This window comes from Oryx dammah, unplaced genomic scaffold (assembly GCF_014754425.2).
Source record: "Oryx dammah isolate SB20612 unplaced genomic scaffold, SCBI_Odam_1.1 HiC_scaffold_20, whole genome shotgun sequence".
Taxonomy (NCBI): Eukaryota; Metazoa; Chordata; class Mammalia; order Artiodactyla; family Bovidae; genus Oryx; species Oryx dammah.
Genome location: NW_024070204.1, coordinates 34,683,246 through 34,700,073, shown reverse-complemented (window position 1 = coordinate 34,700,073; position 16,828 = coordinate 34,683,246). Strand labels below are relative to the sequence as shown.

At 41.6% G+C, this 16,828-nt stretch overlaps 1 protein-coding gene across 3 annotated transcripts in view; it reads right to left on the bottom strand.

The window, feature by feature from the left end:
* Nucleotides 1-16,828, bottom strand: part of WDR70 (WD repeat domain 70) — a 273,577-nt gene that overhangs the window by 48,123 nt on the left and 208,626 nt on the right. The window lies entirely within an intron of this gene.

The window sequence follows — 16,828 nt, the reverse complement described above, 5'->3', positions numbered from 1 at the left end:
GAATTAAGTACCTTAAGTACCTGTACCTAATGGAAGTTCTTGACCTAAATTCTTACTTATGACCTTACTAATACTGCTAACTATATTGTTTATATATCACCTCTTTTACAAAACTGTTATTTCTTGTATCACCAAATGTGTGACTGGGCCTCTGGCAAAAATAACTTTGATTAAGCAACTTGAAGCATTTAGTCAGATATGTAGTTCTATATGAGATCAATGATTGTAATAACGTAACTCTAGATATAGGAAGAGAAACAAGAAGAAATATTTTTCCTGGACTATAAAAGACTAGTAAGACAGGCAGGTGACCCAGAGATTTGGCTACTGTCAATAGCTTACCAGGTGGCGCAGTGCTAAGGAATCTGCCTGCCAATGCAGGAAATGCAAGAGACGGGTTCAACCTTGCATGCAAGTGATGCGTTCGATCACTGGGTCAGGAAGATCTCCTGGAGTAGGAAATGACAACCCGCTCCAGTATTCTTGCCTGGGAAATCCTATGGACACAAGAGCCTGGCAAGTTACAGTCCATAGGGTTGCAAAGTGTCAGACACAACTGAACCGACTGAATATGCACATATAATATACCAATCAGGTGGGATACAGAACATTAAAAGGTACAGAATCCTTAGTAGTCATATCATATAAACTTCAGCATGAACCCAAGAGCAAGCAGGCAGTTTCATTTTGATTGAGATTTTTATATTAAATCTGCTCTTCAATTATTAATTTCACTTTTTTCAGTCACTCAGTTCAGTTCAGTTCAGTCGCTCAGTCGTGTCCGACTCTTTGCGACCCCATGAACTGCAGCACGCCAGGCCTCCCTGTCCATCACCAACTCCCGGAGTTCACTCAGACTCACGTCCATCGAGTCAGTGATGCCATCCGGCCATCTCACCCTCTGTCGTCCCCTTCTCCTCCTGCCCCCAATCCCTCCCAGCATCAGAGTCTTTTCCAATGAGTCAACTCTTCGCATGAGGTGGCCAAAGTACTGGAGTTTCAGCTTTAGCATCATTACTTCCAAAGAAATCCCAGGGCTAAGTATGTCCAACTCGGAGACCACATGGACTACAGCATGCCAGGCTTCTCTGTCCTCCACTATCTCCCAGAGTTTGCTCAAGTTCATGTCCATTGATTCAGTGATGCTATCTAAACATCTCAACCTCTGCCACCCTGTTTATAGAAGAATTTAGGATGAACCTGTTTGCAAAGACAAGCAAAGTGTTAACATCTCATCTGAATCCAGACAAGAACAGTTGTAGCAAGAATATTTTATTTCATCATACAGAAATGATATATAATAGCTATATGTAAAATCTTAATTCACCTGAATATAGTTTTTTTTATTCTGGAAAAAATTTCAAAAGGCTTTTAAAATACCCATTTACTTCACTTTAACCAATAACAAAAGTTTTATTCCATGAAATAAACTGGATAACCAGAGATCTTAAATTTGCATAAAACATCAATATATGGACAATCTGCAATGAAAAATACACCCACATTTTGAAAACAAAGTCAACGTGATTGAAAAACACTTCTGGCATAATATGGGAAATCTAAAGCTACAACTTCTCCTTTAACACCTTTTATAATCATCACAGGCAAAGTACATCATTCTTTAAGGAAGTTGAGATTGTTAGCTCCTTTATATAGGTTTCCTATTCTTAGAAGTGCCTTATGTTAGACTTGGAGAACATCAAGTTTCAAACACTCACAGAGATGGGAAATGCAAGCACAAAAACCTAGTTTTAAAGGCCCTGCCTACAAACTTCCAACTGGTAAAATCACCCTTTCTAAGCAGCTGGGCACAGAGCCTCCAGCAGTGAGGAACTCATTGCGACACAAGCAACATCAGTGCATTTGTCTGGGTGGCTCTAATTCTAACACCTTTCTTAAACTGGATCCAACACTCCTCCCCTTCTAACATCTCCCTGTGAGTCTTCGTCCTGCCTTCTTTGGCTATACTAATCCTAGTTTTTCCTCTCTAACAGAGATTGTCAAATTCTCAAAGAAAAATATGATGTCTTCCTCAAAGTCTTAAAAATATACCATTTTCTGTAATTTCTAAATAATCCAAACACTCTATGGTGGTAACCATAGAGTAAACCATGTAAAACATGAGTTTACATCCAGCAGATTCCAATAACTTTCTATCACTCTAATATGTATCTATCAATGCAAGAGGAAAGACAGCTCTGAAAAGCATCAAAACATGCTTTGTAATTAATAAAAACAGTGGAATAAACTATCTTAAATGAGAGAATTTAAATAAATTGCTAGGCTGAAAACTGGGGAAAATTCAGTAGAAAGAAAACTGGTCCTAGAGCCAAGTCAACCTGACCTAAAATTTCAGCTTACTACGTTTTAGTTCGAGCGTGGTCAACAGGCTTAATTTTTCTGTTCCATATTAAATAGTTTATTAATCTTGCAAACAACATGCCCTACACATCTTCCTTTCACTCTTACCCTGTTCCTCCAACTCCCAAAGAGACTGAGTTGCATTTAACCTACTATCTCCCTGCCTTGTGTCCACAGCACACATTTATTCAGTCTGTGGTGGGCACCTCCTCTCAGAAAGTTGCTGAAATGCAACTATGCTACCAAAATTCAAACTCTGAGAGCAAGATGAGACAAATGCTAGGCTATCTAACAAACTAGGTATACTAACATCTAACTGTCCTCTCAAATCTACCCTTGCTGCTGCTGCTGCTGCTACTGCTAAGTCGCTTCAGTCGTGTCCAACTCTGTGCGACCCCATAGACGGCAGCCCACCAGGCTCCCCTGTCCCTGGGATTCTCCAGGCAAGAACACTGGAATGGATTGCCATTTCCTTCTCCACAAATCTACCCCTGCTGCTGCTGCTAAGTTGCTTCAGTCGTGTCCAACTCTGTGTGACATCTATAGATAGGGGATTCAACAGATTCACTGAGAATCTATTTTTAAGCTTAGTTATAATCAAGCTTAAAAATAGCTGGAGTGCAAAGTCAAGTGGGCCTTAGGAAGCACGAACAAAGCTAGTGGAGGTGATGGAATTCCAGATGAGCTATTTCAAATTCTAAAAGAGGATGCTGTTAAAGTGCTGCACTAAATATGCCAACAAATTTGGAAAATTCAGTAGTGGTCACAGGACTGGAAAAGGTCACTTTTCATTCCAATCCCAAAGAAAGGCAATGCCAAAGAATGCTTGAACTACCGCACAATTGCACTCATCTCACACATTAGCAAAGTAATGCTCAATATCCTCCAAGCTAGGCTTCAACAGTACATGAACCGAGAACTTCCAGATGTTCAAGCTGGATTTAGAAAAGGCAGAGGAACCAGAAATTAAATTGTCAACATCCACTGGAACATAGAAAAAGCAAGAGAATTCCGAAAGAACATCTACTTCTGTTTCATTGACTACGCTAAAGCCTTTGACTATGTGGATCACAACAAACTGGAAAATTCAAGAGATGAGAATACCAGACCACCTTACCTGCCTCCTGAGAAATCTGTATGCAGGTCAAGAAACAACAATTAGAACTGGACATGGAACAATGGACTGCTTCAAAATTGGGAAAGGAGTACATCAAGGCTGTATATTGTTACCTTGCTTATTTAACTTCTATGTAGAGTACATCCTGCAAAATGCTGGGCTGGATGAAGCACAAGCTGGAATCAAGATTGCTGGGAGAAATATCAATAACTTCAGATATGCAGATGACACCACCCTTATGGCAGAAAGCAAAGAGGAACTAAAGAGCCTCTTGATGAAAGCGAAAAGAGAAGAGTGAAAAAGCTGGCTTAAAACTCAGCATTCAAAAAACTAAGATCATGGAATCTCGTCCCATCACTTCATGGCAAATAAATGGGGAAACAGTGAGAGAATTTATTTTCTTGGGCTCCAAAATCACTGCAGATAGTGACTGCAGCCATAAAATTTAAAAAACACTTGCTCCTTGGAAGAAGAGCTATGACCAACCTTGACAGCATATAAAAAGCAGAGACATTACTTTGCCGACAAAGGTCCATCTAGTCAAAGCTCTGGGTTTTCCAGTAGTCATGTATGGATGTGAGAGTTGGACCATAAAGAAAGTTGAGCGCCGAAGAATTGATGCTTTTGAACTGTGGTGTTGGAGGAGGCTCTTGAGAGTCCCCTAGACTGCAAGGAGATCAAACCAGTCAATCCTAAAGGATATCAGTCCTGAATATTCACTGGAAGGATTAATGCTGAAGCTGAAGCTCCAAAACATTGGCCACCTGATGCAAAGAACTGACTCATCTGAAAAGACCCTGATGCTGGGAAAGACTGAAGATGGGAGGAGATGGGGACAAAGGAGGATGAGATGGTTGGATGGCATCACGGACGTGATGGACATGAGTTTGAGTAGGCTCTGGGAACAATACGTGAACCATGAACTTCCAGATGTTCAAGCTGGTTTTAGAAAAGGCAGAGGAAACAGAGATCTAATTGCCAGCATCTAATGGATCATGGAAAAAGCAAGAGAGTTCCAGAAAAATATCTATTTCTGCTTTATTGACTATGCCAAAGCCTTTGACTATGTGGATCACAATAAACTGTGGAAAATTCTTTAAGAGATGGGAATACCAGACCACCTGACCTGCCTCTTGAGAAACCTGTATGCAGGTCAGGAAGCAACAGTTAGAACTGGACATGGAACAACAGACTGATTCCAAATAGGAAAAGGAGTACGTCAAGGCTGTATATTGTCACCCTGCTTATTTAACTTCTATGCAGAGGACATCATGAGAAACGCTGGGCTGGAGGAAGCACAAGCTGGAATCAAGATTGCCGGGAGAAATATCAATAACCTCAGATATGCAGATGGCACCACCCTTATGGCAGAAAGTGAAGAAGAACTAAAGAGCCTCTTGATGAAAGTGAAAGGAGAGTGAAAAAGTTGGCTTAAAGCTCAACATTCAGAAAATGAAGATCAAGGCATCCGGTCCCATTACTTCATGGCAGATAGATGGGGAAACAGTGGAAACAGTGGCTGACTTTATTTTTCTGGGCTCCAAAATCACTACAGATGGTGACTGCAGCAATGAAATTAAAAGACGCTTACTCCTTGGAAGAAAGGTTATGACCAAACTAGATAGCACATTAAAAAGCAGAGACATTACTTTGCCAACAAAGGTCCATCTAGTCAAGGCTATGGTTTTTCCAGTGGTCATGTGCGGATGTGACAGTTGGACTATAAAGAAAGCTGAGTGCCGAAGAATTGATGCTTTTGAACTGTGGTGTTGGAGAAGACTCTTGAGAGTCCCTTGGACTGCAAGGAGATCCAACCAGTCCATCCTAAAGGAGATCAGTCCTGGGTGTTCATTGGAAGGACTGATGTTGAGGCTGAAATTCCAATACTTTGGCCACCTGATGCAAAGAGCTGACTCATTGGAAAAGACTCTGATGCTGGGAGGGATTGGGAGCAGGAGGAGAAGGGAATGACAGAGGATGAGATGGTTGGATGGCATCATCAACTCGATGGACATGGGTTTGGGTGGACTCTGGGAGTTGGTGATGGACAGGGAGGCCTGGCATGCTGTGGTTCATGAGGTCGCAAAGAGTCGGACACAACTGAGCAACTGAATTGAACTGAACTGAACTGGAAGCTGGTGATGGACAGGGAAGCCTGGCATGCTGCAGTCCATGGGGTCGCAAAGAGTCGGACACAACTGAGCAACTGAACTGAACTGAACTGAAGAAAGGTACCACATATCTTGTATCATCTGTCTATCTAGCATCTCATTAGTGTTTCTTCCATAAATAACAATGTGATAACCTACCTTCCAGAAGGAGAGCTGCAATTAAAAAATAAAAAATAAGAAAAAAAAAATCCTGAGAAATAAGAGCTGCACTATTGTAATACAAAATAAAGCAGCTTCTATCTGTATGGTTCTAGAAATTTTCATGAATTCTTAGAGGTGATAAAGACAGTGATTAAATAGTAACTAAAATGGGAAAGTCTTTTTGAAATGTCTAGCCTAGTGCCTGCATATGACAGTCAGTCAATTTAACATGTGCTCCTACTTCTTAATTTCTGAGCACCAAAGCCTAGTACATTAATTCCTTGATCAAGGATAAAAAACATTTTCAATAGAGGCAGGGAAACAAAGTGGTTAGGCCCACAGTCTGGTGTCAGACTATTCAAGTATGAATTCTAGGTCTACCACTTATTAGCTATCTAATAGTCGGGAAAAAGAAGGATCAATAACAATATCTTTATTTTAAAGATAAAATGAGAAAGTTCAGGTCAAGTCCTTAGAAAGGAGACTAACAATCAGTAAGTGCTGGCTAATAATCATGGTATTGTGAACCTGCTGTGTTCCAAGCACTGTGCTAGGTGCATTATATAGACTATTTTTATTCCTCATGTAAATCCTTGCCAAGTAGGTACATTCTTCATTTCATAGATAAGGGAATAGATTCAGAGAGGATGAGTAATCATTCTAGGCTTAAGGTCAGTAGCAGGACTCATGCCACCTTAATTGAATCTCAAAATCGTATCTCTTTACCTTGAAATTGCTTGATAAAGAAAAACTGTGAAAATATGTTGTATCACCTTTAAATCAGAGTTTAAAAGCAATAAGCATTCTTTCAGCAGCCTTTCTCAGAGCTCAATTTTATGCTCAGAAACATTTCTTTTGTCCCTCAAATCAAACCAAGAATAAAATCTTTTTCGGGGGGCCACGGCTCACACACCACCCACCCCGTCCCCCAAGTCCTTCTTCATGTGGAGAGTGAAGGAAAATGGAGAGAAGCCAAAAAAGGTGAAATCTGAGGAACCAGACACTGCTGCTTGGGTTAAAAACTGTAACACAGAGTATCCCCTTCCCCAATCTTACTGAAGCCTGGCTGCCATTGGAACCTGGCGAGAGAACTTGTCATGAACTGGTGGGCCTGCAAATACAGGAAGGGAAAGTGGCCATGTCCCAAACGTCCAGCGACAGGGATCTCAGACCTTTTCCAGAAGAGCTCTGTGTGAAATAAGCCAATCACAAAAAGACAAATACTGCATGAAACTTCTTATATGAGGCTCAGAAAACAGTCAAATAGAGACACAGAAAGCAGAATGCGAGTTGCTAGGGGGGCTGGGGAAACAGAGGAGTTGGGGAATGTTGTTTAATGGGTAGAGTTTCAGTTTTACAAAATAAAAAGAGTTCTGGAGATGAAAGGTGGTGCTGGTCGGACAATATTATGAATGTATTTAATACCACTGAACTGTACATTAAAAATAATTAAGATGGTAAAAAGAAAAAGACAAGACCCGAGGAAAGACTGGGAAAGATTGAGGGCAGGAGATGAAGGGGATGACAGAGGATGAGATGGTTGGATGACATCACCGACATGATGGACATGAGTTTGAGCAAGCTCCAGGAGTTGGTGATGGACAGGGAGGCCTGACGTGCTGCAGTCCATGGGGTCGCAAAGAGTCAGACACAACCGAGTGACTGAACTGATAATCAAGCAATTCCAATCACTGCTCTATTTTCAATCACAGGTTAGGGTTACTTGCTATTCCAGTATTAAAAATGTTCCAGGATTCTTTTAAATGCCAAGAGTAAACAACAGAATACGTATAGACTGGTGTGTGCACGCACGTGTGCTTAGTTGTTCAGGCGTGTCCGACTCTTTCAACCCCATGGACTGTAGCCCGCCAGGCTCCTCTGTCATGGGATTCTCTAGGCAAGAATACTAGAGTGGGCAGCCATTCCCTTCTCCAGGGTCTTCCCCACCCAGGGATCGAACTTGGGTCTCCTGCATTGCATGCAGATTCTTTACCCTCTGAGCCACCAGGGAACCCCCAAAATACAGGCCTAGATTGAATATAATTTCCTCCTGTTTCTCTGACTTTGGAGATATATAGTAAGGATTATAAGAATAATGTATACAAAAGTATAGGAACTGTCATATAAAGGTACTTTTCAATTCCTTATTCCCATGAAGTCTTCATTTCAATTAGAGAAAATTAGACAAAAAACCTCCCCAAAAGATTCTGCAATAGTCAAATTAATATATTGTATGAACATGGCATTCCCAGGGGTAGAAGAGATGGGCAGACAACAAAGGTACAATCAAAAAGAGAGAGAAATAGAGAAGCAGGAGGCTAAAGATGGTAATTTCAAAAAAAAAAAAAAACAAAAACCATGATCTCTTGCTCTGTTCCTATATCTGACCCTATTTTCAGATCAGAAACCAATTGATTATAGAGGTAGCCAGATTCTTAAGAGGATGGACAGTGCTCCTCAGTGGGGCAGTAATTCTCGTCCTTCCAAAAACGGAGTGTTGACTATAGACTGAATAAAGTAGTAGTATCAACTGTAGCCACCATGCTAACTGGGATATCAGTATAGCTAGAGCAGACTAACAAAGCCTTGGGTTGACTTGGACTCAGGGAGTTCCCATTGGCCTGGCCAAAGTTTTCTAAGAGCTGCACTGCAGTCTGAGATTCTTCTCAGCCAGCCCTCCTTCGTTGCTTCCCTCTTTCCTTCACGGGAGTCAAATCTGCATCACCACCTGATACTCTCCAGCTCTCCACACACTTTTCCCTTACAGGAGAGTTGGCAACAAATCTTTTATGCGTCTAATGCTGCCTTAACATTTGCTTCTCTGAGAACCCTAACTAACAGAGGACGTTAGCAAACAAGACACAGCAGAGAGCTGCAAAGCTGCTTTTGGAACCCTTGTGAAAAATTACAAGATGCTTTCTGGATGACCAGGGACATGTGTCCAGTCATCCCACAGCACCAGCAGACAGCTAGCCAATAGCCGGACATGTGGGTGAGGCCAGTCTAGAATACCCAGCCTTGACGGAGCGGTTAGTTTAGTGCAGATGCAATAGAGAAGCCAAGCCAGTTCAGACCAGAAGATCTGCCCTCGACCCAGAGAACTGTGAGAAATAATTAATGCTTGTTGTTTTAAGCTACTAAGTTCTAGGGGAGTTTCTTACGCAGCAAAAGCTAACCAATACAACACATGAATGATGTGAACAAGGTGGAGCAGACAGGCATTATATGTGTCTATCATTATTAGGAGTCAGGTGATACTACAGGAGCATTAATAAAGTTTTAAGAAGGTTAATTCTTGTTCTCCTACCGCAGCACTCTACCAAATAATGTTCATCATAAACTAGCCCTGTTGCTGCTACTGCTGCCAAGTTGCTTCTGTCGTGTCCGACTCTTAGCGACCCCATGGACTGTAGCCCACGAGGCTCCTCCATCCATGGGATTTTCCAGGCAAGAGTACTGTACAAACCAACAATCAAAATTAATTCAACTGTGTCATGTCTGTACTTTATATAATCATTACACTCCCCTTTCGTCTTTTTGCATCTGCCTGTGAGAACAAAAATTCTCTCTAGTAATGTTTCTTAATCTTTGCTGGCATTGCTTGAGATAATTATTGTCTCTAGATAGTTGTAGAGTGTTTTCATCCAGTTGCAGCCATTTCTTCTATATATTCTTTGACACTAAGACAATGATTCCAGAAGACAATATTAGATTAAGAGAGGTGAATACTTGGAAATAGCTCATTCATGGAAAACACAGAAGGGAGGGCTGTGTGCTTAAACTGCTTTTCTTTATGTTACCAGATGAATAACATTTCTGATCCTTTCTTTCAAGTAGGTCAGCTTCAGATTATTTCTTTCCCAGGCTCATCATCTGAACTCTAAGAACCCCAATGAGTCTTAGAGCACAGCATAATATATAATGTATCACATATCATGGTGCTTAAAAGATGAACATACTCAATAAATATAGCAAATGAAACTCTGAACTTTTGAGCATGTTTCAAGGAAACAACATATTTCATACCAAGTTGACAGTTTCCAAGTTCCTAACTTTTTTTAAAACAGATAATTATATTCCAGCCAAGACGTTGTCCCCTTTCCTCGTTCCTTTCCTCTCTCTACCTCTCTTCCTTTATTATTTTAAAAAATAAAGACAAAGACAATGATATCTGACAAAGGTTTCTGGAAAGTCCATTTATCATCTCTCATAAAATAGTATAACAATCAAATTTTTAGGATCCATATTTACAACGTCAACCACATTTACTGAGGACCCATTATACACACAACATAGAGATAACAAATGAAGAGACAGTGTAGAATTTTCTTTAAATGATTCACAAGTTGGGAAAGGAGAAGAAACACTTAAGACCTCTTATTCTTTCATAAACATTTCCTGCATCAAACATAAGCCAGGTTTAAAGGGCATCAAAATGACTAAGAACTGACTTCTGCCATAATAAGGACACTCACGGGAGGGGTGAGGGGAGGGGAGACACCAAGAGAAGGGAGGGAGGGAGGAAATGAGAGGGAGCATGTATGACCAGAGCTGAACTTTTCAGCAGGATTCTCCACTCTCAGTCCAGGTTCACTGCTGAAACCACTGTGATTTCAGGAAACAGTTTACTACCTTAGCATTTATTCTTCAACTGCATTTGGCAGAGAGAGAGCCCAGCCTTCATCCGGCACTGGACAATGCTGCAATTTTGTGTCGTTTGGTCATCTCGGACCAGGTGAATGCAGTGTGCCACTACCTAGGGCTCTGTCTGATGACCAGCTGGAAGCTGCAGCTGCAGAAGGCTCAGCCACGAGCTCTGTGAGTCACAGGCAGAACATGATGCCACTGCTCTGGAATCTTCTGGCTCCCCATGTGCTTGCAACTTGAAATTCAAGGTGTTTACTTTAGTCTATAAAACAAACCCCTTATGGCTCGGGCACAAGTTACCTTCACATTAATCTCCCTTCTTATAAACCCGAGCTGAGATCAGCTGGTATCCCAGTTAGGCACTTGAGATTTATGCTTCAGAAATCTGGATGCAAATAAATGTTAGAGCCCTACAAAAAACTCCTGCTTTTAGAATTGCAAGAAAGCATGAAATGAAACTTTGGACTTTGAGACTCCAGTTCTAACCTCTGAGACATCATATAGACTCATTTAAAGATGGGGCCGTTATCCTATTAGAGCTTTTAAATATCTGGTATATTTTACTATTATAATTTTAAGCAATGTATGACTTTACTGGGGGAAAAAAATGAGGTAATACAGAATCTCATATGATATTTTGTAGCTCTCTAAATGAGGCTACACCTATGTCACCAAAAGGAAAGATTTAAGAAGAAAGTCCTTCTAAAGAGAAGTCTCAATGCAGGGTTTCCCAAAAGATGTTGTGTGTAACATCATCAGATCTAGGGGTCGGGGATGGGATGGGGGTCATTCTATAGCCAAGTAAGCCTGGGAAACCAGAGTTTATTTGTGTACTGTGGCCTTGTCTTGAAGATTCACAATGCACATTAGTAGATTAAAAGCCAGGGTCTTTTAAGTAGTAGTCCTAGAATAAATCAACTTCTCTAACATTTCCAAAGCTTATTTCACTATGGAACCATTTTTTTTATCCTCCTTCTTTTCAGAAAGTACTTACTAACATGAACAGAATTAACATTCTCTAGATCTTAATTGGGGAAATATATATTTAGAGCAAGGGTTAGTAAACTTTTTCTGGAAAAGGCCAGACAGTAAATATTTTAGGCTTTTGGGACTGTAAAGTCTCTGTTGCAACTATTCACTTCTGCTGTGACAGTATGAAAGCAGCCACAGACAGGAAACAAATGGATGAGGCTGTGGTCCAACAAAACTTTATTTATAAAAAGAGGTGGCAGGCTGGATTCGGCCTGTAGTTTGCTGACCTTGGATCTACAGAGAATAAAAATCTTTGGGAGAGGCACTCTATTTGTAAAAATCACTGTTATATAAACTAAAAAGGCTTCCTTGTGATTCAACAATAATTTTAACTTGTAACACTAATGGTGATGGCAATAGTAATAATAATGACAGGTACATTTACCGAACATACTGCTACTTGATGCAACATGAAATTTTCTAATTTCATTCTTAAAACAAGCCTCCTATAATTATCATCTCATTTAACAACCAAGAAAACTGAGGCTTAGTGAGGTAACTTACCCAAAGAATATGACTAATAAATAGAGCAAAAATTGGAACCCTGATTCTAACTCTAGAAACTGTACTCCTTACTAAAATACCATTTTTTTAAACTTATTTATATATCTATATTTACATCTGCAGCTGTGTTTTAAACTAGGCTGGTTTGGGGTTTGTACAGATTATTACTATAATAGCTTTAAATGAACTGCATCTCCTTGTACTCCCAGGAAAGGCAATGCAAGGAGAGAGATGGATAACATAAAGTAACTTTTTTCTTCTTCAAACCTCACATTTTTTTTTACACTATTAGGAATTTCTGGGAAAAAAATGCTATTACAAATTCCATCTAAGGCAGAAGCTACCAGCCTTTCATCCATACAGGGGCAGCGAAAATCACAAACCAGTCATTTTTCAGCTCCTCTAGCCCTGGTCAGTGGGATGTGGCACATGATAATACAGCTAATACAGCAAATGCTAAATTTATAGCATTTACTCTGAGCTAGACACTGTCCCAGGTACATGGTCTTAACCTCTTAAAATCTTCCAAGAGCCTTATGAAATAAGCACTATTATATCTTTATTTTTCAGGGAGCGCATGGTGATGCAGAAACATAAGTTCATGTGGTCAGTCAGTGGCAGAGCCAGGACGTGAACCCAAGCAGCCTGGCTCCGGGGCCTGCACCTTTAACCACCACTGTACTCATACATGCTCATGGCTCTTCTGACTTCAGGCTCCCTCAGCTCAGACCCCCTTTTGCAACTAAGGTGGACCTGGACTCTGTGTAGCACCCTTGCTCTTTCCTTACTAAGCCAGTCCTCCGCTCAATCACCAAGGGAATTTGAAGGTGAAAGGCGGGAAAGTGCAGCAAGACAGTGAAGGAGGGCTAGTGGGTGAGCAAACACAACAGTTTTTTGGAAACAGATAAAGTCACTGTCCATGACCAGACCCAATTTCAGGTCACTAGCTCAACTCAGCCCATAAGCATACGCTGATAAGCCTTTACTCAAGAAGATCACACTGAGAGTCCCTGAAGTAATTTGAAGCTTGGTAAATAACACAGGACACAGCTAGCAATGAGGAGACCCTACTGACTGCTGTGGATCTCCTTAGCTGCCCTTGTGCGATGCTGCTACCTTTTTGCATCCATCTTTACTCCTAAGCTTGGAGTAACAGGAGTTCGGATCTTAGACTGGCAATAGCACATAAAAAACACAAATGTGGACACAAGTGCAGCTTTCAATTCAGCTCTTTAATTGAAGAGGAACTTGAAAGCCACTATGCCAACACCGGAAGCACGGTGCCGTGGAATGACCTGCCTAGACAGGAGGGAAAGCCCGGCGGTCCCCCCTTTGAAGTCCAGCTGCCTGAGATTCACTGGCAGCCGACCTTCAAAGAGAGCCGATGCTTCCTTCCCTCAGCCTGGCCGCCAAGCTTCCCGGGCAGCTGGGCAGATTTAGCCACTCTTTGCCCAGCTGTCTGTGAACTCTGGCAGCCAGTTCAAGTGAGGGATAGAGAGGTGGTGCGGGAGGGAGGGGGAGGAAGAGTGAGTGGTGGGGAGTGGGGAGGGTGGCGGGCCCAGTGGCGCCAGGGCAAAGAGGATGCTGGGTCCCCTTGGAGCCAACTTTATCAACGTCAGTCAAAAGACCAAGCTTCCAAGGGGAGCCCAGTCCAGTGCCACTACAAAGCAACTACTGGGTGAGCTCAGAAATTTCAAATACTTCATCCTTCAAAAGCTGAGTGAATCTCAAAGGCACCCTCCTACAGATGCCCCAGTTGCTGCAGAAAGCAGTCCATGCTTGACATAGGGGCGCAGGGGACAAAGCTCAGGTCGAGAATCAAAAATGCATGATCCTTTACTAATTTTGATTTTCCAGCAGTGTGAGTTTATGCTTCTTGGGGACTTTCGGGGTTGTTTGCCCAGTTTGTTGTGGCAACCCTTCTGTTCCCCTGGCAGCCAATAGCTGAAACCACTTCTCTGTTTCTGGGCCTGTGTGGCAGATGCTTGGAGAAGACTGACACACAGAACATAAACATCCCCAGTGTGTTGGTACGTTTATCCTCTGGAACCATATGCTTGAAACAGAGAGTAGTGTGTGCTGTCAGCTGCAGGTGCAAAAGGGATACAGAACAGTTCTACTGGTGACAACGAATTTTCAGAAGTCTATCTAAGAACCAGATCTTATGTTTGGTAAAGTGGGAGGCTACGAAAGTGACAGACATATAGAAAAATGGAAACCAAAGAACCGAAGGGTCATGAGCAGAGGAGTCAATTATCAGATCCGCATTTCAGATGGAGCCCTCTGGCAGCTAGCTGGAGAGGAAGAGAGGAAGACCAGAAGCCAGAGTAAAAATGAGGATCAATTTCACAAAGCCTTTCCTCTAGCTTTGTACAATTTGGTTAGGAAAGAAATGCAAGGATGAGCTTGTACTGAGCACCATGACAATATGAGGGAAAGACCTAAGTATTCACATAGACTACTGTATTAAGTTACTAGCTACAAACACATCCTCCTCCCTGCTCTTTAGATGTCTTTAAAACTGTATGACAGAGCAGCCCAGCATTAAGTGCAATGATATCAAAGAAACACAATCCAGGACTACCCTGGTGGTACACTGGATAAGAATCTGCCTGCCAGTGCAAGAGACACAGGTTTGATCCCTGGTCCGGGAAGATCCCACATGCCGTGGAGCAACTAAGCCTGTGGGCCACAACTATCAAGCCTGTGCTTGAGAGTCCAGGACCTGCAACTACTGAAGCCTAAATATCTTGGAGCCAGTGCTCTGCAAGAAGAGAAGCCACCACAATGAGAAAACCCAAGCGCCGCAACTAGAGAGTAGTCCCTGCTTGCACAATTAGAGAAAAGCCTGCACCGCAACGAAGATCCAGAACAGTCAAAAATAATAAATAAAAATTACAAAAAAGAAATACAATCCAAAACTTATTATCTGACTTTGAAAGTAATAACACTAAGCCTACAGAAGAAGCACCAATTAATACTTGCTGAAATCAGTCCAACCTTTTTCACTTATTCTACAAATATTTATGGAATCCTTGCCACGTGCAGGGCACTATGCTAGGTGCTGCAGGTAACAGATTAGTATTAATAAAATGGCTCCTTTCTCTCCAGGAGATCTGTCCAGAAAGGGAGGCAAACATAAAGACAAATATTTACATTGTGCTGTGCAATACAAAATCGTAGTATCCCCTAGTTATATAGTAAACCCACAAAATAATGGTTAACTCTCCCACGGTAGTATACTGGTGATAGGTTGGAGGTGGAGGAAAGAGAAATCGGGGAAAGTCTGGTAGGAGGCCTGACTGTGCTCAAGGTTAAGGAAGAGATCACTAGGAACACGAAAAAGTTTTTTACTTCTCTAGAGGACTCAGAACATAAAAGACTCAGCAGTGTGACACAGCACGTTGCTTCTGGAACCACAGGAGATACTACAAACAGATCTGTAGCCTGTAAGACTGGGGAGCAGGCGGTCAAATCATTAGTGGCTTCATACGCGTTATGGAGAGTTTATCTGTACCCATGGGCAACGCTGAGCCTCTGAAGGGTTTTGAGGAGAGAGGGGTAATATGATCATATCTGTATTTTGAAAGATTACTTTGTAGTTGTAGGAAAGATAAACTGGAAAAGGGAAGACTGAGGGCAGGCAGAAAAGTTAAGAAACACCTGCAGTGGTCCAAGTAGGAGCAGGTGGGGCTTGCAGTTGAGTGATGGAGGAGCATGTCCATCAATTTAAGTTGTAGTCATTAACTCTGATATGGGCACTTTTCCATGCACATGCGAAGTGGACACAGCAAGCACCGTGTACCTTGGGTAGAAACCTGACAATGAAAGAAGGAAGAGTTGTTTTGTTAAATCAACTAAATAAGAAGCAGAAGCTTCAGCATATTTTCTAGGAGCCAGTAGGGATAAAAAGGATAAAAATACAGGAAAGGGAGTAACTGATAGAATTAAGTCTCAGAGGAAGCAGGAAGAATGTGATCAAGTGCACAGGTGGAAGGATTAGTGAGGAACTAGAAGAGAAAGACCTCTTCCTTGGAGACTTCAAGGAAGGAGGCTGAGAGACCAAGAAAGTCTGATCACAGAGACACATTTATACATAAGAGGGTGAAAAATCTGACAAAAGTCCAACCCAGTATCCTTACTTTCCAATGTGAAGAAGGAGAGTTGACTGAGTAGGGAGCAAGGGACTATAAAATGGACCAGAGAAGAGCTGGGAAAGTTTGAAAATACCCGATGAGATGAAATGACAGAGATAACTGAACAGGAAAAAAGAAGGGATTACCAAAGGCAATGAGGGCCAAGGAGAAAACATATATCATAAACCTGGAATGGTAGCAACCTGAAAACCCGACTTTTATCAGGCTGGACTAGAGCTAGACTGAGGAAGCAAAGGAACCACACTTCTGGGGCTGCTAGGCAAAAACAAAAAGTAAAGAACAGCTAACAATCTCGTAAAATGTACACTGCAGAAGTCAAATGACCTTTTCTCCAAGGACTACAGCCTAGAGTTAATTGGTTTAAATTTGCATTTTGCACCCCCAGATCAAAGTTAAGGTCAGTGTAATGCAACTTTTACTTGGTAGCTCAATTATAAAAATAAAACTTTTTAAAAATGTACACTTTATTAAAGAAAATGCCTTCACAACAACTAAAAATGGTAGTTTTACTTATTCTGGGATTCTCCAGGCAAGAATACTGGAGTAGGTTGCCATTCCCTTCTCCAGGGGATCTTCCCTATCCAAGGACTGAACTCAGGTCTCCCCCATTGCAGGCAGATTCTTTACTGTCTGATCCACCAGGAAGGCCCATTCTGAGCACAGCATTAACTTATTTTTTAAAAATCAGGAGTTCCAAT